Source organism: Dendrobates tinctorius, unplaced genomic scaffold, assembly GCF_039654945.1.
Source record: "Dendrobates tinctorius isolate UK_male_01 unplaced genomic scaffold, ASM3965494v1 ptg000128l, whole genome shotgun sequence".
In the NCBI taxonomy this organism is placed as follows: domain Eukaryota; kingdom Metazoa; phylum Chordata; class Amphibia; order Anura; family Dendrobatidae; genus Dendrobates; species Dendrobates tinctorius.
Window position 1 is genome coordinate 16,244,992 of NW_027361796.1, and position 22,000 is coordinate 16,266,991.

The 22,000-nt window shown below is 48.0% G+C and overlaps 1 long non-coding RNA gene across 1 annotated transcript; it reads left to right on the forward strand.

Moving 5' to 3' along the window:
- The first annotated feature begins 15,422 nt into the window (after positions 1-15,422).
- On the forward strand, positions 15,423-19,793 carry LOC141047568 (uncharacterized). Its single transcript, XR_012219835.1, has 2 exons — positions 15,423-15,597; positions 18,662-19,793. It is a non-coding gene; the product is annotated as an uncharacterized lncRNA (long non-coding RNA).
- Positions 19,794-22,000: the final 2,207 nt, after the last annotated feature.

Sequence of the window (22,000 nt, forward strand, 5' to 3'; positions counted from 1 at the left end):
TGAACAATGCTGAGGATTTGATATCTGCAGCCTATTAATTTCTGTATGGTTAGTAATTAATCTGTGGTTACAGTAACGTACTGGAAATGGCCATGATTTGTAAACTTGTAGTAGGTCGGAGTCACACTACTGTACAACACGGCCAAGTGCTATGCGAGAAAACATCGCATAGCTCTCAGCCCAATGTAACTCTAGGGAAAGCTCAGATCTGCAATTATTTTCGCATGCTATATCGGCATGCGAGAACAATCGCAGCATGACTGGGCTCACTCATACACAAGTCTATGGGTGTGAGTGACAATGCACAGCACCCTGATATCACCCGAGTGCAGTGCGATATACGCCGACAGCAGAGATGGAGAAATTAATTTCTCCGCCTCCTCCGAAGCTGTGCTCCAATCCTCTCTGTGCGAGAGGATCAGAGCACAATAGCATTGATACTCGCTCGGCTCCTGCTCTGGTGTGAGCCAAGGGTCATTAGCATATTGCACACAGCATCACTAACATGTTTCTCTCAAGCAAAATGTCCCAGTATTTATTGCAAAAATCACTTTTCATACTTTAAGGCCGGGGTCACACTGGCGAGGAATTCGGCCGAGTGAGAGGCGCTAAAAGCACGCATTAGACACGGACCAATGATTCTCTATGGGGTCCCTCGCACCAGCCGTATATTTCTCATCCGTATTCTACGCTCCGTGCCAATCGCAGCATGCAGCGTTTGTCAGCTTACTACGCCCGTAGTACGCCAACGCAAGTCTATGGGTGCGCAAAAAATACGGATTACACACGGACCACACATGTGACTTGCGAGAAATACGCACCCGGTGTCTTTTAGCAAAGCCGGCAATTCAGTGCGCTATACAGTAAACTCACCCTGACAGGTTTAATAAAGAAACGAAAGAATAGATATATACACATAGAATGCATATATATATTTATATATATGCATTCTATGTGTCTATATCTATTCTTTGGTTTCTGTTAGAAACCCTGTCATAGGGTTCCATTATATGACCATTTTGCAAGCCTGCGAGAAAATCTCACCATACGGATGCAGACATGCGCTAAATACGCGACCACACCTTGATTACGGATGACATATGGAGCACTGTTTAGGGGCCATTCATCCGTATTACGCATGTAAAATACTGACCGTATTCGGTTAGTGTGACCCCGGCCTTATAGAGGTGGGCAGACGCCTGGATGTAAGGGTCCAGCTGAATAGTTATAAAAAGTTCGGGTTCAGGTACCAGAACTGTACTAGGACCCACTCACTTGAATCGGGGACCCAGGTGTGAAAAACTTGTTCCATCATTCCTAAGACGACTCATGGCTGTACTAGCTCAAAAGGGTGCTTCTACTCAATGCTGAGCAAAGGGTCTGAATACTTATGAACATGTGATATTTCAGCTTTTCTTTTTAATAAATTTGCAAAAATTTCTACATTTGTTTTTTTTTAGTCAAGATGGGGTGCAGACACATTAATGAGAAAAAATGAACTTTTTTGAATTTACCAAATGGTTGAAATGAAACAAAGAGTGAAAAGTTTAAAGGGGTCTGGATACTTTCCGTACCCACTGTATCTTTAACCTTTATACCGTATTTCTTACTCCTGCGATCATCTGATCTCTTCTACTTTATATAGTAAAATACAAATGCATGTTCACACACACAGGAAATTACACATGCACGCGCATACACATGAAAATACACATGTACGCTCCCACAGAAAAATACACATACACGCTCACACACAGGAAAAATACACATACACGTTCACACACAGGAAAATACACAAGCACGATTATACAGGAAAATACACATGCATGTTCACATACCAAAATACACATGTATGCTCACACATGCAGGTTCACACAGGAAAATACAAATGCACACTCACACAGGAAAATACACCTGCATGCTCACACACAGGAAGATACATATACATGCTCGCTCACACAAACAGAAAAATACACATGCACGCACACACACACACAGGATAAGACACATGCAGCTCACACACAGGATAATACACATGCACGATCAAACACACAGGAAAATACAAATGCGTACTCAAACACAGTGTGCACAGAGCACAACAATGTGATGATCTCTCTGCTGTGCTCTGAACAGGTTGGTGAGGAGAGGCACTGCAGACACTCACCCCAGACGGACCTCCCCTCCCTGGCATCTTCTTCCCCATGCAGGTCCTGTCATCGCACTGTCCAGTGCGTGCGATGACGAGAAAATGAAGCCCACAGCTTACGCTCCGAGGTACAACAAAATGGCCGCAATCTCCTCCCACAGCTGTGACCTGGACAGCCCAGGGCGCATGCCTAGATCACAGCTAATCAGCAGGTGAAGCGGCCTCAATGCTAGAGATGTAGTCGCTGTTCGACCGCAGGCTCTTTTATGCCCGTGGCTGCCGTAAGTGAGGTGTGCAAGCGTCATGGTTAGACACCCCCACTAATTAAAATGTCAGCTAAATAGAAAAAATATAAATTAGTTTTGTATTAAAAATTGATTATAGAGTCATATGTTAAAGTTTGGGCACCCCTATTAATGTTAGGCTACTTTCACACATCAGGTTTTCGGCGTCAGGCGCGATCCGGCGTCGTGCCGGAACGCCGGATCCGGCAAATGTTTCTTAAAACCGGATGTGACGGATCCGGTTTTCTGCCGGATCCGTCTTTTTCTGGACAGACAAAACCGGATCCGTCTCATCCGGTTCATCCGTTTTTTCGACGGATTACGCCGGATCCGGTTTTTAAAATTGACCCTTGTGGCCTTCCGATCGGGATTGGCTACTGGAAAACTATATATAGCGTGTTCCTACAGCCCTTCTTTGACAGGTTGTAGAGGAGAAAGTGCAGGTTGGAGAGAAGAGCAAGTTACTGGCGAAGATGGATGTTGTCATTGGAAATATTTTGAAGAATTTGGCGGATTTTACAGCGGAGGCAAATCGTTTGAGGGTGATTGTTCTGGAGAAGGAGAGAGCGAGACAGCAGCGCATCAGGCATCGTAGACGACGTTTGTGGATCCACCCCATCACAGCCAAGAGAATGACGCGTGGGGTCTATTCTACACTATGCATGGACCTTCGACGAAACCCGGATAAATTTTTTGGATATGTTAGGATGAAAATGGAGAATTTTGATTACTTGGTGGAGCGCATTGCACACCTCATAAGAAAAGCGGACACCTATTGCCGCTTCTCTGTTTCACCCGCAGAGCGTCTGATGGTGACTTTAAGGTAAGCCACATTTATTGGATATGATCGCATCAGAGCACACTTTCACTGCAATCTTGTTGGTGGTAATTTGTATCTCCAAGTGTTATAGGTCAGTTTTGGTATGTAATGCTGTGATTTAAAACTAATTTATTGTTTTTTAATTCCCCACAGATTTCTTGCAACTGGAGAATCCCTTTCGTCACTGCATTTCCAGTACAGACTCGGGATTTCCACCATATCTGGAATTGTGAAGTACACATGCCGTGCACTGTGGGACTCCTTAGCTGAAGAGTTTTTACCAGAGCCCACAACAGAGAGGTGGATTAAAATTGCTGACAAGTTTCAACAGATATGTCAGTTTCCAAACTGCTTGGGCGCTGTGGACGGGAAACATATCCGCATTGTAAAGCCAGCTGGATCGGGATCAGAATATTTCAATTACAAGAAATATTTTTCAATTGTCCTCATGGCCATCGCTGACGCGGAATACAAATTTATTGCGGTTGATATTGGGGCCTATGGCCGCTCCAATGACTCTCAAGTTTTCAAACTGTCTGCCATGGGGCGTAAACTGTATGGAAACACCTTCCAGTTCCCACCACCTAGACCGCTGCCGCAAACATCTGGTCCACCTATGCCATTTGTCTGTGTAGGGGATGAAGCCTTCCAGCTGTCAGAACACCTTTTGAAACCGTACTCTAGCAGAGGATTGACAAGACCAAAACGCATTTTTAATTACCGCCTCACAAGAGCAAGAAGAATGGTTGAATGTACCTTTGGTATTCTGACAGCCAAATGGCGGGTCCTATTGACTGCGATCAACCTCAAGACAGAAACTGTGGACGAGGTGATCAAAGCGTGCGTGGTACTCCACAATTTTGTTATCTGCAAGGAACCCATTTCCATTGAGGACACCTCTGAAGAAACCACCTTGCAAGATTACCATGACATTACCACTAGAAGTTCTGTGACGGTTTCAGTAATGAGGGACAATTTTGCACTATACTTTATGTCACCTCAAGGCAGAGTACACTGGCAGGATGACAGAGTGTGAAAGATTTGTGCCCTAACCAAACTTGTGTACCTTCTGGACCAACAGTATATACCTTTGCCAACCAAAGTTGGCTATCTTGTCATGGTCTCTATTTTTAGCTTTAGGCCACAGGTGTGTACCTGGTTGTGTTTTATGCAAAGTATTTCACCTTTTAACAAAAGTTGTGTACATTGTTAGGAAATCACCAACAATAAACACAACTTTTTAGGTGAAATACTTTGCTTCAAACACAACCAGGAACACAACTGTGGCAAAAAGCTAAAATTTACCCACAGTTATATACCTAGTTTTGAATACCATTTCACCTTTTAAATACCCTGTATTTAACCTTTTTCGCCGCAGAAAGAAATGACAGACAACCAGTGTAAAATAATTTAACTTTTATTGAAAAATGTTTTTTTTAGTAAACTTTTTTAAAATTTTAATAAACTTGTTTAATAAAACTTTGAAACTATAAAACTGAAACCATAAAACTGGTCATTTTTATTTAAATACACACATTATAATTCTGTGTAGTGTGTGGTGGAAATACTGCTGTAGGGGCTGCGGGACACTTCGACACTGGGAGTGTGGAGAGAGGACTGGGATCGTGGTGGGGAAGGAACAGTTAGAGGTGAAGGTGTGGAAAAAACTACAGAATGGGTGGACATGTGGGAAGCAGAAGAGGTGGTGGGTGGTGGAGTGGAGGGTTGGGCAGGGACTGTAGGAGCAGATGATGTTGATGGCAAGTTGTATGGGGAAGGAGTTTGGTACGGGGCAGGTTGCTGGAAGTGGGGAGATGTCTGGTACGGGGCAGGTTACTGGAAGTGGGGAGATGTCTGGTACGGGGCAGGTTGCTGGAAGTGGGGAGATGTCTGGTACGGGGCAGGTTGCTGGAAGTGGGGAGATGTCTGGTACGGGGCAGGTTGCTGGAAGTGGGGAGATGTCTGGTACTGGGGAGGTTGCTGGTACTGGGGAGTTTGCAGGTACTGTGGAGGTTGCTGGTACTGGTGAGGTTGCTGGTGCTGGGGAGGTTGCTGGTGCTGGGGAGGTGGATGGTGCTGGGGAGGTGGATGGTGCTGGGGAGGTGGATGGTGCTGGGGAGGTGGATGGTGCTGGGGAGGTGGATGGTGCTGGGGAGGTGGATGGTGCTGGGGAGGTGGATGGTATGTAATAGGAGGGGGAGGATGGAAAGTGGCTGGAGGTGGATGGTATGTAATAGGAGGGGGAGGATGGAAAGTGGCTGGAGGGGGTGTAGATGTAATAGGAGGGGGAGGATGGAAAGTGGCTGGAGGGGGTGTAGATGTAATAGGAGGGGGAGGATGGAAAGTGGCTGGAGGGGGTGCAGGTGGAGGAACTACTGTGGTGGGAGGAGGAGGAGGTTGGGAGGTAACTTGCTGGAGAGCAGCGTGGCATGAATGCATTACATGCATCTGCTGGGCAGGAGAGAGCGTTTCCATGCGCTCCACAACAGACCTGAAAAAGGTGTGGTTTGGCGAAGATCTTGCTTCTGAATGCATGGTTTGCAGAAGTGTCTTCACCTCCAGAATGCTGGAGTTGATCTGCTGATAGCCTGCGGATATTTGCTCTGACAAGACTTTTAGACAGTTCTGGAAAGATGCATTCAGATGCAAGAACTCTGGCGCATAAGTCTTTTCCTGACCCCTCTGCTGCTGCCGCCCAGTACCCGCAGGTGTACTAGAGGTGGCAGGGGCAGAAGGGTGGGGTAAAGGGAAAGCGATCTCCTCACCAGCAGCTTCATGTAATGTAGGCGGCCACGATGCTCCTGTGCTGGTGGATGGGACAGATGGGTCGAATGTGTGGGAAGGCTGGGAAGGTGCAGATGTACCGGGGCGGTCGAAGTGTCCCTCGGTGCCGGTCTCCTCAGGGATCGCCTCAGAAGGGTCCAATCGTGCCGGCTCCCGAGTGCTGCTCACCGTGCTGTGGAATAAAGAGAAAAAAAAACAATTAAAATACTGACATGGTATGGCCCTGGCTGAAAAAAATTTTTACATATAACATTTTTTTTCACATGTGGTGTGTAATATTTACCTTCTGGTGACCATTGTTTCCCGGAGGAACGACAGGGCTTCTGCGTACTTGTACTTGCTCCTGCGTCCTCCAGATCCACTCGGGGCCCGCATCTCTTTATTGAACTCCTTCTTGAAACGATCTCTCACAGACCGCCACCGATTCACAATTCTGTTCCCTGAAACGAGAAAGGAGTGGTTAGTATACAACATCAGTGTTTCCCAAACTCCAGTCCTCATGGTCCCCAGGGGTCATGTTTTCATGATTTCTATAGTAAATAGAAATCCTGAACACATGATCCGTGGGGACCACGAGGACTGGAGTTCGGGAAACACTGGTTTACATCAAGCAACCGGTACTGTATATACTTACGCTCTTTAATCTGGGCCCGAGCTTCGAGGTCCTCCCAGCGGCCAACAAGGAGCGAACAGATTTCCTCCCAGAGTCGTCGGGTAACGATCAGGTCAGCGTGGCGGCGGTCAGCCATATTCCAGAGTGGCTCCCTTTCTCTGACGAGATCGATGAGGCGGTCCACATCAATCCCTCCATCCTCACCGTCAGAGTCGGGAGCATGCTGTGAAGGCTGTTAAAGAAAAAGACAAAAATAACATAATTAGCCTCCACAAAAGAAATGAAATAAAAAGTGCAAAAAAACAAAGCAAAAATATTTATACTTACACGCTGGTGACCGCCGCGTTGCTGTCGCCGACGACCCTGGGAGGCACTGCGAGGACCTCTTGGCCAAGCACCAGAAGAAGACTAGAGAAGAAAACAAAAAATGTTATGTCTTTGGATGTAGGCATTTGTTTGCTGTGTGTGGTCTGCAGAACATTGTTTTCTATGTGTTGTGTGTAGTGTGATGTTGTGTTTCTGCGTTTGATGCAAAAAACTTACGAATTGTGAGCCCACTCCAGGTGTCTGTCCACCCCTACCTTCTTCTTCTGGGAGCTCCTCTTCATCTTGTGATTCCTGTTTTGAAATAAAAGGCAATGAATAGACATATATTACAGAGAAGATGGATTTTGGAAATAAAAACTTACCGTCAAACGCTGACGATGCGAGGGAGGGCTCCCAGAAGATGATGTGCTGTCTTCCTGGTGGCCACACTCCATGCCTGTGGGTGGTGTTCCAGCTGCTGCCATTGCTGCTGCTGCTGCATCTATTGGGCGGCTGTTGAATAAAGAGAAACAAAGGGCCAATGAATATCTTGATATTCAATAGCCCTAGTTTGGAGGAATGGGTTATTTGATAATTACCGTCTCTCATCTGCTGCTGGCCTCCCCTCCTCAGCATGTTCTATTTGCTGCTCCATTTGGGGTGGTGGTGGTGCGGATGGTGCTGCAGTGGTCTCCTGCCTTCTCCTGCGCCTGGTTGCTGTCTTGGGTGGCATGTTGGGTGTGGCTGTGGGTCCCACTGTCTTGCTTTTATATATGTCTTGTGGGCAGAGCTACTGAGCATGCTCAGACCAAAAAAACGGATCCGGCCGACTGTTTCGGCTTTCGCCGGATCCGGCGCATTGCGGCGCTCATAGGCTTTCATTGTGTGAAAAAGCCGGACGCGCCGGATCCGGCGTGTCCGGCTTTTTCGACGGAGACAAAAAACGTTACAGTCACCGTTTTTTCCAGACGCCGGATCGCGACACATTGCCGGATCTGGCGAAAACCGGATGAAACGCATGGCCATCTGGCGCAAATGCAAGTCAATGGGGGGGAAAACGGATCCGGCATTGCATTTCGCCGGATCCGGTTTCTGTCAAAAGCGCCGGATCGCGCCTGACGGCGAAAACCTGATGTGTGAAAGAGGCCTTAACCTTAATTCTTTGTAACAATTTTGTTTTTTGCAATAGCTATTTCAGTTTCATATATCTAATAACTGATGGACTCAGTTATATTACTGGATTCAAATGAGGTTTATTGTACTAACAGAAAATGTGCAATCTGCATTTAAACAAAATTTTAAAAATTAAAATCATGGCACCTTCCCGCATGTGTAAAAAAGGTAAATACGCATCTGCTAGTTTGCATAATAGGTGCGGACGTTATGCAGCGTCAAAACCACAGCAGATCCTGAACGTGGGAATGTACCCTAATGCAGTGACATTGAGTACCGCGACAAGCAGAAGTCAATGGCTATGTGCACACGATGCGTTTTTGCGTTTTTTTAACGTTTTACTGACCTGCGTCGGTCTGCGCACGGCAGCCGCTAAGCTCCGCCCCCTGGCCGCTCTGACTATGGGCACATGACACTGCATGCGACCTGTGTACCCCATTTTTAGCAGTGGGTACGCAGGCCGTGCGCAGGTATGCGTTTGTCGGCGCATGCGTCCTTTTAACGGTGCGCCGAGCGCACCAAAATGCAACACTGTGCGTTTGGCGCAGGTAGGGTACGCAGGTCGCATGCAGCGTTATGCGCCCATAGGCGGAGCGGCGGGGGCGGAGCTTAGCGGCGGCCGTGCACAGACCGACGCAGGTCAGTAAAACGCTAGCATGAAACTAGCCTAAATGGTCCAAAAACGGAATACTTATTGCAAGGTAATTCAATGACAATCCTGAAGTGTTGTGCACATGATCAGGAAATTTCTGTCCGTATTTGCTGCGTTTTATTTTCCGCAGCATGTCAATTCTTTTTGCGTTTCTACAGTGTGTTTTTGACTCATTGACTTCAATTGAGTCAGTCAAATCTGCAGCAAAAATACAGCTGTAAAAAGATTTGCATCTTTGCTGCATTTTTACTGCTTAGGCCTGTTTCACACATCAGTTTTTTAAAATCAGTCAAGATCCGCCGTTTTCCAAAAAAAAAAGGATCCGCATGCGCGGTCGAAAATGGCGGACACGACGCACAAAAAAGTTACATGTAACGTTTTTGTGTGCGTCGCGGCCGCCAAAACACGACGCATCCGTCGTACGATGGATGCGACGTGTGGCCATACGTCGCAATGCGTCGCTAATGCAAGTCTATGGAGAAAAAACGCATCCTGCGGACAACTTTGCAGGATGCGTTTTTTCTCCAAAACGGCGCATTGCGACGTACGTCACACGACGCTAGTGTGAAAGTAGCCTTAGATAAAAGAGAACCTAGAAATGTTTGGTGTCTATGAACTTGTAATGACCTGGAGAATCATAACGGCAGGTCAGTTTTAGCATTTAGTGAACCTAGCATAAAAGCCAAACAAAAAACAAGAGTGGGAATTCACTTTTTTTGCAATTTCACCGCACTTGGAATTTTTTTCCCCATTTTTCTAGTACAGAACAAATGGTGTCGTTCAAAAGTACAACTCGTCGTGCACATAGCGCAAGTCAGCCTTTTTGTGACTTTCCTCTTGTGGTATCCTTGTGGTTGTAATGCGACCGCCATTCACCTGAATTACGCTGTGATGCACCATAGTAACAGCACATAGTGATCTTTGCCATGGGACACGTGTCGCGGCTAAAGTCAGTGTAGCCCAGGTCTTACAAGGTCAGGCACCCTAACAAAACATGCAACTGTCAAACTCCTTGCATACTAAGGCCTGTTCCACACTTCAGTCTTTTGGAATCAGTCTCAATCCGTCAAATTGTGAAAAAAACGGATCCACTGCTGATTGCAAAAAACTGATGCACCAGATCAGTCTTTTTTACGTATTTGTTGCAGCATCCGTCACTGGATTCCGCCATGTGACGGACGGCGACGGATCCGTCGCCAATAGGCATCCATTCTACCAGACAACGGACGGCGACGAATCCATCACCGTCCGTCTTTTCTACACAGACAAAAAACGTTCTTCTGGACGTTTTTTCCGGCCGATGGACAGGTATTTTATGACGGATCCGTCGCACGGCGGACAAAACGGAAGGCCATCCGTCACAATCCGTCGCTAATACAAGTCTATGGGGAAAAAGACAGATCCGCCAGGCAAATCCGTCGGATCCGTTTTTTTCCGCTGACAGATTTTGACTGACGCTAGAAAACTTAACTATGAAACAGGCCTAATCCATAAAAAATAAAATTACAACATTGTTACTGCAGTAATCGTACAGATCTGGAGAATCCTGTTTCCATGTTTTCGTTATCACACTATACTCTATAAAACAAAATTTTAAAAAATGATGGCAGAATAATTTTTTCACACCACTTGAGACATTTTTCCCCCGTTTTTCATTACATTATATCAGTGGTCCCCAACCTTTTTTGCACCAGGGACCGGTTTCAAGCAAGACCATTCTTCCATGGCCCGGCAGGGCGGGGATGGAGGTGTGGCAGGGGCGGGGCTTTGGTCATAAGGGGGCGGGGCTATGGACACGGTTGTAGTGTAGCAGTGCATACTTATAATTAAATAACATTTATATTGTGACTCAACTCACCATAGGTTTTGAATAAGTGCTCCATCAATCCCTTCTCCCCATCACTGCCATCTCTCCATCATTGCCTTCACCCCATCACTGCCATCTCTCCATCATTGCCTTCACCCCATCACTCCCCTCTCCCCATCATTGCCTTCACTCCATCACTCCCTTCTCCCCATCATTGCCTTCACCCCATCATTGCCTTCACCCCATCACTGCCATCTCTCCATCATTGCCTTCACCCCATCACTCCATTCTCCCCATCACTGCCATCTCTCCATCATTGCCTTCACCCCATCACTCCCCTCTCCCCATCATTGCCTTCACCCCATCACTCCCTTCTCCCCATCACTGCCATCTCTCCATCATTGCCTTCACCCCATCACTGCCATCTCTCCATCATTGCCTTCACCCCATCACTGCCATCTCTCCATCATTGCCTTCACCCCATCACTCCCTTCTCCCCATCATTGCCTTCACCCCATCACTCCCTTCTCCCCATCATTGCCTTCACCCCATCACTGCCATCTCTCCATCATTGCCTTCACCCCATCACTCCCTTCTCCCCATCACTGCCTTCACCCCATCACTCCCCTCTCTCCATCATTGCCTTCACCCCATCACTCCCCTCTCCCCATCATTGCCTTCACACCATCACTCCCTTCTCCCCATCATTGCCTTCACACCATCACTCCCTTCACCCCATCATTGCCTTCACACCATCACTTCCCTCTCCCCATCATTGCCTTCACACCATCACTCCCTTCTCCCCATCACTCCCCTCATGGCCTTCTCCTCATGTCCCCATCTCCTCCAGGGCCAGGCTACACAAACACAGACCAACACACACACACACACACACACACACACACACCACCTCTCTCCTCTCACCTGTCGCAGCACCGCCCGCGTTTCCTCGCTCTGACACAGCAGCGGCCGCGGCACGCTCCTCTCTGTGTCAGTCAGAGACAGGAAGCGCGGGCGGCGGGCAGGAAGCTGGACGGGTCCTTGCAGCTCCGCTCCTGCTATTCCCTCTTGCAGGCAGCGGAGCTGCTTGATCGCTCCCTGGCCGCCGCCAAGAACTGCTGCGCGCCGCCCCAGCCCCCGCTACGCCACTGACCGCCCCTGGCTCCCCTTGTGTCCGCGGACCGGCAAGGGCACTGCAGCGGCCCGGTGCTGGGCCGCGGACCGGCGGTTGGGGACCCCTGCATTATATGGTAAAATAGATGGTGTGATTCAAAGTACAACTGGTGCTGCACAATAACTAGCTCTTGTATGGCTATGTCGGAAAATAAAACAAAATAAGACTCTTGGAAGAGAAGGAAAAAGCGGAAGCGCAAACAATTAATCAATCACCGGGTCAGAAAAGGGGTTACATGCTACATCTAAACACTCATCAAAATCCTGTCAGGTTAAAGTGACCTAAAAGGCTTTCCACTATTTCCAGCTGCAGTGAACTCTGCGCAGGGGCCGACAAGGAGATAGACAAGGATGAGAGAGAGAATTTAGCGGCTCCCGGGACGGTAGTTAAGGGTTAAAATGCTTCCCAGAGTGAAAACAGCAGACCGTCACTGCAAAAAAAACTTTGCAGGTTTCCTCTCATCCGCCCAGGAGGCGCTAAAATCTTGGCGGGTCTGTACAATAACGTGTGACGGACGACCGTCAGTCAAGATCCGCCAATAATGTAAGTCTATGGGTGTAAAAAACGGATCTGCCCCTTTTTTGGCGGATCCGTTTTTTAAAAATTGGCGGATCTTGACTGACGGGAAAAAACAGATGTGTGAAACAGGTCTTACAGTAACTGTTCTACTAACGCAGTACTAAGTTTAGCTTGCGCTATTTGCCAAGACGGTTGTATATTAATTTCCACCTCTTTATATGGCTACCCTTTGCGAGTGCAATACATAAAGCCTGCCATTAGGCATGAAACTACTGAACATTAGGTCCATGCTATTTATTTCGCTACTTCTACAATTCAACGGATTTGCTGCTTATTTCTTTATATAGAAATATCACGAGCGGTGCCGCTAATCCTTATATAGAAATATCACGAGCGGTGCCGCTAATCTTTATATAGAACTATCACGAGCGGTGCCGCTAATCTTTATATAGAAATATCACGAGCGGTGCCGCTAATCTTTATATAGAAATATCACGAGCGGTGCCGCTAATCTTTATATAGAAATATCACGAGCGGTGCCGCTAATCTTTATATAGAAATATCACGAGCGGTGCCGCTAATCTTTATATAGAAATATCACGAGCGGTGCCGCTAATCTTTATATAGAAATATCACGAGCGGTGCCGCTAATCCTTATATAGAAATATCACGAGCGGTGCCGCTAATCTTTATATAGAAATATCACGAGCGGTGCCGCTAATCTTTATATAGAAATATCACGAGCGGTGCCGCTAATCCTTATATAGAAATATCACGAGCGGTGCCGCTAATCTTTATATAGAAATATCACGAGCGGTGCCGCTAATCTTTATATAGAAATATCACGAGCGGTGCCGCTAATCTTTATATAGAAATATCACGAGCGGTGCCGCTAATCTTTATATAGAAATATCACGAGCGGTGCCGCTAATCTTTATATAGAAATATCACGAGCGGTGCCGCTAATCCTTATATAGAAATATCACGAGCGGTGCCGCTAATCTTTATATAGAAATATCACGAGCGGTGCCGCTAATCTTTATATAGAAATATCACGAGCGGTGCCGCTAATCCTTATATAGAAATATCACGAGCGGTGCCGCTAATCTTTATATAGAAATATCACGAGCGGTGCCGCTAATCCTTATATAGAAATATCACGAGCGGTGCCGCTAATCTTTATATAGAAATATCACGAGCGGTGCCGCTAATCTTTATATAGAAATATCACGAGCGGTGCCGCTAATCTTTATATAGAAATATCACGAGCGGTGCCGCTAATCTTTATATAGAAATATCACGAGCGGTGCCGCTAATCTTTATATAGAAATATCACGAGCGGTGCCGCTAATCCTTATATAGAAATATCACGAGCGGTGCCGCTAATCCTTATATAGAAATATCACGAGCGGTGCCGCTAATCTTTATATAGAAATATCACGAGCGGTGCCGCTAATCCTTATATAGAAATGTCACGAGCGGTGCCGCTAATCCTTATATAGAAATATCACGAGCGGTGCCGCTAATCCTTATATAGAAATATCACGAGCGGTGCCGCTAATCTTTATATAGAAATATCACGAGCGGTGCCGCTAATCCTTATATAGAAATATCACGAGCGGTGCCGCTAATCCTTATATAGAAATGTCACGAGCGGTGCCGCTAATCCTTATATAGAAATATCACGAGCGGTGCCGCTAATCCTTATATAGAAATATCACGAGCGGTGCCGCTAATCTTTATATAGAAATATCACGAGCGGTGCCGCTAATCCTTATATAGAAATATCACGAGCGGTGCCGCTAATCTTTATATAGAAATATCACGAGCGGTGCCGCTAATCTTTATATAGAAATATCACGAGCGGTGCCGCTAATCTTTATATAGAAATATCACGAGCGGTGCCGCTAATCTTTATATAGAAATATCACGAGCGGTGCCGCTAATCTTTATATAGAAATATCACGAGCGGTGCCGCTAATCTTTATATAGAAATATCACGAGCGGTGCCGCTAATCTTTATATAGAAATATCACGAGCGGTGCCGCTAATCTTTATATAGAAATATCACGAGCGGTGCCGCTAATCTTTATATAGAAATATCACGAGCGGTGCCGCTAATCTTTATATAGAAATATCACGAGCGGTGCCGCTAATCTTTATATAGAAATATCACGAGCGGTGCCACTAATCTTTATATAGAAATATCACGAGCGGTGCCGCTAATCTTTATATAGAAATATCACGAGCGGTGCCGCTAATCTTTATATAGAAATATCACGAGCGGTGCCGCTAATCTTTATATAGAAATATCACGAGCGGTGCCGCTAATCTTTATATAGAAATATCACGAGCGGTGCCGCTAATCTTTATATAGAAATATCACGAGCGGTGCCGCTAATCTTTATATAGAAATATCACGAGCGGTGCCGCTAATCTTTATATAGAAATATCACGAGCGGTGCCGCTAATCCTTATATAGAAATATCACGAGCGGTGCCGCTAATCTTTATATAGAAATATCACGAGCGGTGCCGCTAATCCTTATATAGAAATATCACGAGCGGTGCCGCTAATCCTTATATAGAAATGTCACGAGCGGTGCCGCTAATCTTTATATAGAAATATCACGAGCGGTGCCGCTAATCTTTATATAGAAATATCACGAGCGGTGCCGCTAATCTTTATATAGAAATATCACGAGCGGTGCCGCTAATCCTTATATAGAAATATCACGAGCGGTGCCGCTAATCTTTATATAGAAATATCACGAGCGGTGCCGCTAATCCTTATATAGAAATATCACGAGCGGTGCCGCTAATCCTTATATAGAAATGTCACGAGCGGTGCCGCTAATCTTTATATAGAAATATCACGAGCAGTGCCGCCAACCTGTGACCGCGCTTCCGCCAATTTGTGACCACTAGCTTCTGTGCGTAGGCGTAGTACGTCTCACGTTTTCCCGCCGAAATTGCCCGCAGTCTATGTCGCCTGCTCCAGCAGAACTGCGCAGTTATAAACATCGGCATGACAGATTCTATCGCGCAGTTCTCACTTGTGACATAATAAAGGTAAATGCTAGACTGTATGGGCTCCTTCCAGGTGTGATGTCAGCTCTGGGGGGCGTGTCATACCAGGGGGGGCGTGTTCTGACAGCAAAGGCAGGAAGAGAAGACGCCATTACACGTCTCTGCCGTCTGGTGCAGGGAGAGAAGCCTCCATTACATACTGTCTTAGCTGTCTCTATGGCGCCGGCGTCTGTGAGCAGTGTGGAGTTAGGTCAGCAGCGTCGGTGACAGGCAGGAGGGTTTAGTAACAGGTTGGTGTCTTAGATGTTTGGTTGATGGGGCTGATACTTGGGGCTAACTAGTGGGATTTGGGGGCTTACCTGGGAGCTGTTGGGTTCCCGGAGGGGAGGGGGAATTAATGCACGCTGGTGGGGTCTGGTTGGGTCGGGTGGTTAATGCATGCTTATGGGCTCTATTTGGGTTCGGGGGGGGGGGGTGTTAATGCATGCTTACGGGGTCTGTTTAGGGTCTGGAGGGGTTAATGCTTGTGGGGTCTGCTTGGGGTCCGGGGGGTTAATGCATGCTTGTGGGGTCTGGTTGTACTTTGGGGGGTACTAATGCATGCTTCTGGGGTCTGTTTGGGGCAGGGGTGGGGGTTAATGCATGCTTACGGGTCTGGTGGGGTCCGGGGAGGGTTAATGCATGCTTGTGGGGTCTGGCTGTACTTTTGGGGGCGGGGGGGAGGGGGTTTAATGCATGCTTGTGGAGTATGTTTGGGGCAGGGGGTTAATCCACGCTTAGGGGTCCGGGGGGGTTAATGCATGCTTCTGGGGTCTGGTTGGGGGTGGTGGGGTTAATGCACGCTTGTGGGGTCTGGTTGTACTTCGGGGGGTACTAATGCATGCTTCTGGGGTCTGTTTGGGGCAGGGGTTAATGCACGCTTGTTGGGTCTGTTTGGGGCAGGGGGGTGGGGGTTAATGCACGCTTGTGGGGGTCTGGCTGTACTTGGGGGGGTTTACTAATGCATTTTTGTGGGGTCTGGTTGGGGGTGGGGGTTAATGCACGCTTGTGGGGTCTGGTTGTACTTCGGGGGGTACTAATGCATGCATGTGAGGTCTGCTTGGGCTCCCAGGAGGGTTAATGCACGCTTGCCGTGTCTGGTTGGGTCCCGGGGGGGGGGGGTGTTAATGCACGCTTGCCGTGTCTGGTTGGGTCCCGGGGGGTTAATGCACGCTTGCCGTGTCTGGTTGGGTCCTGGGGGGGGGTAATGCACGCTTGCCGTGTCTGGTTGGGTCCTGGGGGGGGGTAATGCACGCTTGCCGTGTTTGGTTGGGTCCCGGGGGGGTTAATGCACGCTTGCCGTGTTTGGTTGTGTCCCCGGGGGGGGGTTAATGCACGATTGTGTGTTCTGTTTGGGTCCCGGGGGGGTTAATGCACGTTTTTGAGGTCTGGTTGGGCTCCCGGGGGATTAATGCACGCTTATGGGTTCTGGTTGGATCTCAGGGGTGGTTAATGTACGCTTGTGGGTTCTGTTTGGATTTCCGGCTGGATTAATGCATGCTTGTGGGGTCTGGGTGGGCTCCTTACTGTGGGGGGGGATTAGTGCACGTTTTTGTGGTTTGGTTGGGCTCCAGGGGGGGTTAATGCATGCTTTTGGGGTCTAGTTGGGCCCTGGGGGGGTTAATGCACGTTTGCGGGGTCTGAGTGGACCCTGCATTAACCCACCCCAGATCCCAGAAGCGCGGAGGGTTTAATTCACACTTGTGTGTCTGGTTGGGCTCACGGGGAGGGGGTTAATGCATGCGTTTGTTGTCTGGTGGGCTCCTTGGGGGTCTAATGCAGGGCCCAACCAGACCTCTCAAGCGTGCATTAACCCTTCCCCGGGGCCCTACCAGACCCCACAAGCATGCGTTAATCGACCCCCAGAAGCCCAACCAGACCCCACGAGCTTGCATTATCCCCAGTAGGGCCCCCCGGGGACAAACAGACCCCACAAGCGTGCATTAACTCCTCCTGGTCAGGTTGGGACAGGGGGGGGATTTAATGCGCAATTGTGGTGTCCTGGGGACTTGATGCTAGGGCAACGGGGCCTGTCTGCATCTGTTGTGACTTGAAAGGGATGGATTGATTTTGGGGTAGGCGCTCCACTGGTAGAGCTTTTTGTTTGGGGAAGAGGTGCCATCTGGTGGGGGTTTATACTTTCGGGGGATGGACATCCGACAGGGGTTTATGATGGGGAAGCTGGACAACTGATGGGACTTATGCTGGGAGGGGGTGGACGTCCGATGAGGTTTATGCTGGGGAGGGGTCAGAGGTGGACGTCCGATGAGGTTTTATGCGGGGGGTGAATGTCCAATGATGGTTTTATGCTGGGAATGGCATCCAATAGGGGCTTAAGGGGGGTGTACGTCCGATAGGGGCTTAAGGGGGGTGGACGTCCGATGAAGGTTTATGCTGGGGGGTGGACGTCCTATGGGGGTTTATGCCGGGGTGGACGTCCAATGGGGGTTCATTCTGGGGGGTGGATGTCTGATAGGGTTTTATGCTTGGGGGCGTGTGGACGTCGGATGGGGGGCTTATGCTTGGGGGCGTGTGGACGTCGGATGGGGGGCTTATGCTTGGGGGCGTGTGGACGTCGGATGGGGGGCTTATGCTTGGGGGCGTGTAGACGTCGGATGGGGGGCTTATGCTTGGGGGCGTGTAGACGTCGAATGGGGGCTTATGCTTGGGGGTGTGTAGACGTCGGATGGGGGCTTATGCTTGGGGGCGTGTAGACGTCGAATGGGGGCTTATGCTTGGGGGCGTGTAGACGTCGGATGGGGGCTTATGCTTGGGGGCGTGTGGACTTCGGATGGGGGCTTATGCTTGGGGGCGTGTGGACGTCCGATGGGGGCTTATGCTTGGGGGCTTGTGCGCATGGGGGCGTGTGGACGTGCGCATGGGGGTGTGTGGACGTGCGCATGGGGGCCTGTGCGCTTGGGCGTGTGGACGTCCGATAGGGGGTTTTGCTTGGGGGTGGAGGGTGCATGATGGGGATTTATGCTTGGGGGAAGGGGGCATTTGGGCTTTGATGGGTTTATCCTGTGGGGTCCACTGATTAGTGTGAGGTGGAGGTTTATGATTGGACGGGGGGGGGGGGGTTACCCTGTGTGGCCCTCTGGTTGGTGTGCGGGGTGGTTAATGCTTCATTGGGGCACACAAAAAGCTATGTTTGTATGCTGCTTATGCTAGGAGGGAACACTACTAACTGGCATGAAGCTAATCCGTTTTCGCTTAGTGTCAGTAGGAGGCAGACATGGGTCCGGACCACCCAGGCTGGTTTCTGCCTTAGGTCTTCATTTTTTTTTTATTAATGATTTCCCTTTTTTCTTTCAGATATGGCTTTTAAGGGCGACAGAGTCGAGTTATCACTCTGATCTCCCACCTAGAATTGTCACTACCATATCATCTGTGGTCTACGAGGCAGGGCCCTAACACATCAAGAGTGTTTGCGGTTTTCCGGCGGACAGTCCTTGCCACTAATCCCCTACCCTCTCGCCCCCCAGAGCCAGATAGAGTAGGGAGGGAAGACAAATCCATTACCTGCCAGTCGCCTGAAAGTCTGTGTAAAGGTTAGGATTTGAAATCTTCAGGACAGGTATATCCTACCAGGCAGTGAGGGGGCTCCATTAAAAAAATGAAGGGACAAGACAAATATGTCCTAGTTTTCCCCTGAGCAATATGGACATCTCCTGGGGAAACCTTCCTATTCATGCGGCCTCCACGTTTGACAGAGGCTCCTGCGACCCTACTCTTAAAAATCCAGGCTCTTGTCTAGCCTCTGGTGGCCGGGCCACACCACCTGCGCCCTGAACAATCATGCACGCCAACTTTCTAGTGCTTCCTGCCCTCTACCTATCAGGGTAAGAGTACTTTTCTTCTGCAACAGAAGACTAAACTCCTGCTTCCCAAGAAGTGCACAGTCCAATTGTGGTTTCGGAAATGTTCAGTCCAAAAAAACAACCAACATGACAACTCCCCTACCCGCCAGGAAAAGAAACATTCCTTCAGGCCCAACCCCCTCCTGGCATCCACAAACCCATCAGCGCTGGTCTACTACGCCTGGATCTAGCAGACTCCCTTTGGCATGACGGGGCGTTCCCACCTTGGATGTCTCTCAGGGTTGGCTGCCATCTCCTTCACTATTCAAGGCTGGTATTATGATATCTGGTCCTAGACACCGGAAGCAGGCCATGGGGGGGGCCGAGCCACAGACCCTTCAGTCCTGCCTGCATGCACCAACATCATATTACAGTTGTACAATACATAGAAATGCATTGCATGAAACAAGCAAAATTTTTCAATGCAAAAAAATGCACTTTTATAAAATTAAAGGTTTCTATATATGTAAATGTTATTTAGCCAATATTTCTGTAAGTAAAAGTCTGAGATTTCTGGGGGATATCTTAATTTGTTCCTCTTAAACTGGTTCTGAATGTAAATAAAACATTGCTCTGATTTAAGTCTCCATGTTGTAATTTAGCCTTTTATTTCATGCATGGACAAGCCCATTGATGCATCTGTGTAAGGCCTCTTTCACACTTCAGTTTTTTTGCATCAGTCAAGATCCGCCAAAAGGACGGATGGCGGATCCGTTTTAGTACGGATGTCACCCGTCCGTTTTTTTTACGGATCCGACAAATGAAGAATTTTAAAGGAATCGCAGCCTGGAAAAGGAGAGAGAGAGTTTTTTTTTCTTGTCCGGCAGCCAGAAAGAATTTCGGGTTAAATGAGTGTCTGGAGGATCCCCCACAGAAAAAAACGTTGTAAGCTCCGTTTTGAAATCTTTGAGGATGGTGACGGACAGGAACTTTTGGCGGATCCGCAAAAAAACGGATGCAACGGACGTCAATCCGTCACAATCCGCCAATAATGGAAGTCAATGGGGAAAAAAACGGATCCTCAAAGGAAAATTGCGGATCCGTTTTTTTTCAATACCTGGCGGATTGTGACTGATTGTAAAAAAACTGAAGTGTGAAAGAGGCCTAACACATGGAAGGTACTGTAATAACTGGGTTAGGCTAGTCTCACACCAACATATCTACACGCAGTGCACGGCGCCCCCTCCCGTCATCTACTATCGCACATCGCTGCATGCCATCTGCGCACCCTATCTTGTGCATAGGGTGCGCAGACTGCGCTAGTAGGATTTTGCGTGCGCTGTGTTCTTTTCACGGTGCGCCGAGCGCCCCAAAATGCAACATGGTGCGCTCGGCGCACCGTCAAAAGGGCGCAGCGCACGCAAAATCCTACTAGCACACAGTCTGCGCACCCTATGCTAAAGGTAGGGTGCGCAGATCGCATGCAGTGATGTGCGATAGGAGATGACTGGAGGAGGCGGGGATTAGTGGCGCCGTGCGCTGCATGTAGATACACTAGTGTGAAACTAGCCTTAGACAGGTAAACCACTTTTAAGACAGTAAAGTTCACTTGTACAAGCTGCATAGATGTAAGCCTGCCTAAAGGGAACATGTCACCAGGATTCCCCATAAAAAACGATACAAACTGGTGTGCATGGAGCGTGTAAGCGCACGTTCACACTGGCCAGTGAACAGAAAAAAAACAAACATGACTGAATACCCTGCAGTAAATGGCATAGTGCATGAAAATAATATAGGGGATTAAGTTAACACGTTCTTTATTTAAAAAAAAAAAAAAGCCAAAGCCATCCCACCACTTCACTGTGACGTAATTGGGACAGTCCTAACTAATATTAAAAACCTTACCGCTTTGTCCTGTGACTTGCATGTGGATAAGGACTGAGAAGGATTAGCCCCAAATAGTGGACACAGGAATGGGAAACCACATCAATATATAAAGGGTTTTAATATTAGTTATCACTGTCCCAATTAGGGTCACTGTGAAGTGGTAGGATGGCTTATGCATTTTTTTTTAAATCGAGCGTGTTAACCAAGTACCTTATATTTTCATGCATTATTGCTGTCTACTACAGGGTATTCAATCATTGTTTATGCGCCCCCCCCCCGTATAAAGTACTACCACCACCTGTATGTCGCCATATACAGCATTCTAGAATGCTGTATATATAGTACGACCACTACCTGTATACCCTCTATATACAGCATTTTATAAAGCACGTCCACTATCTGAACGCCCTTATATATAGACAACATTCTAGAGTGCCAACCTGCATAAATTTTTTTTTTTTTTTTTTTCTTATTAGATTTGCCCTTGGGGCAGCCCCATCCAATGGGCTTCGCTAGTCTTAATCCGGTGCCTCCTCCTATCCTTTTGAGTCGACGACGCGTCCTAAGTCCATCCACACAGTGTCTTCCATCGCGCTTCGGTGCAGACTTCTCTTTGTGCTTTGCAATACTTTGCTTTGTGATCGGCAGGGCAGAGACGTGTTCCTGCACAGAAGTGTCATGGGGGAGGTTGTGTTGATGATGTAGGATGCATTATCCACGGGAAAAGGAGGACTGTACTGGAAGAAGAACAGTGACAAACATAATACCAGACCGCCCTGTAGGTGAGTATAAGATATTCACATTTGCCTCAGACCACACCTGAGGACGTTTCGAGACCGTGCCTCAGACCACACGTGAGGACGTTTCGAGACCGTGCCTCAGACCACACGTGAGGACGTTTCGAGACTACCCGCCAGACATCAGACCACATGGGAGAACATTCCTACGTTGTGCCTGCCATGCCTCA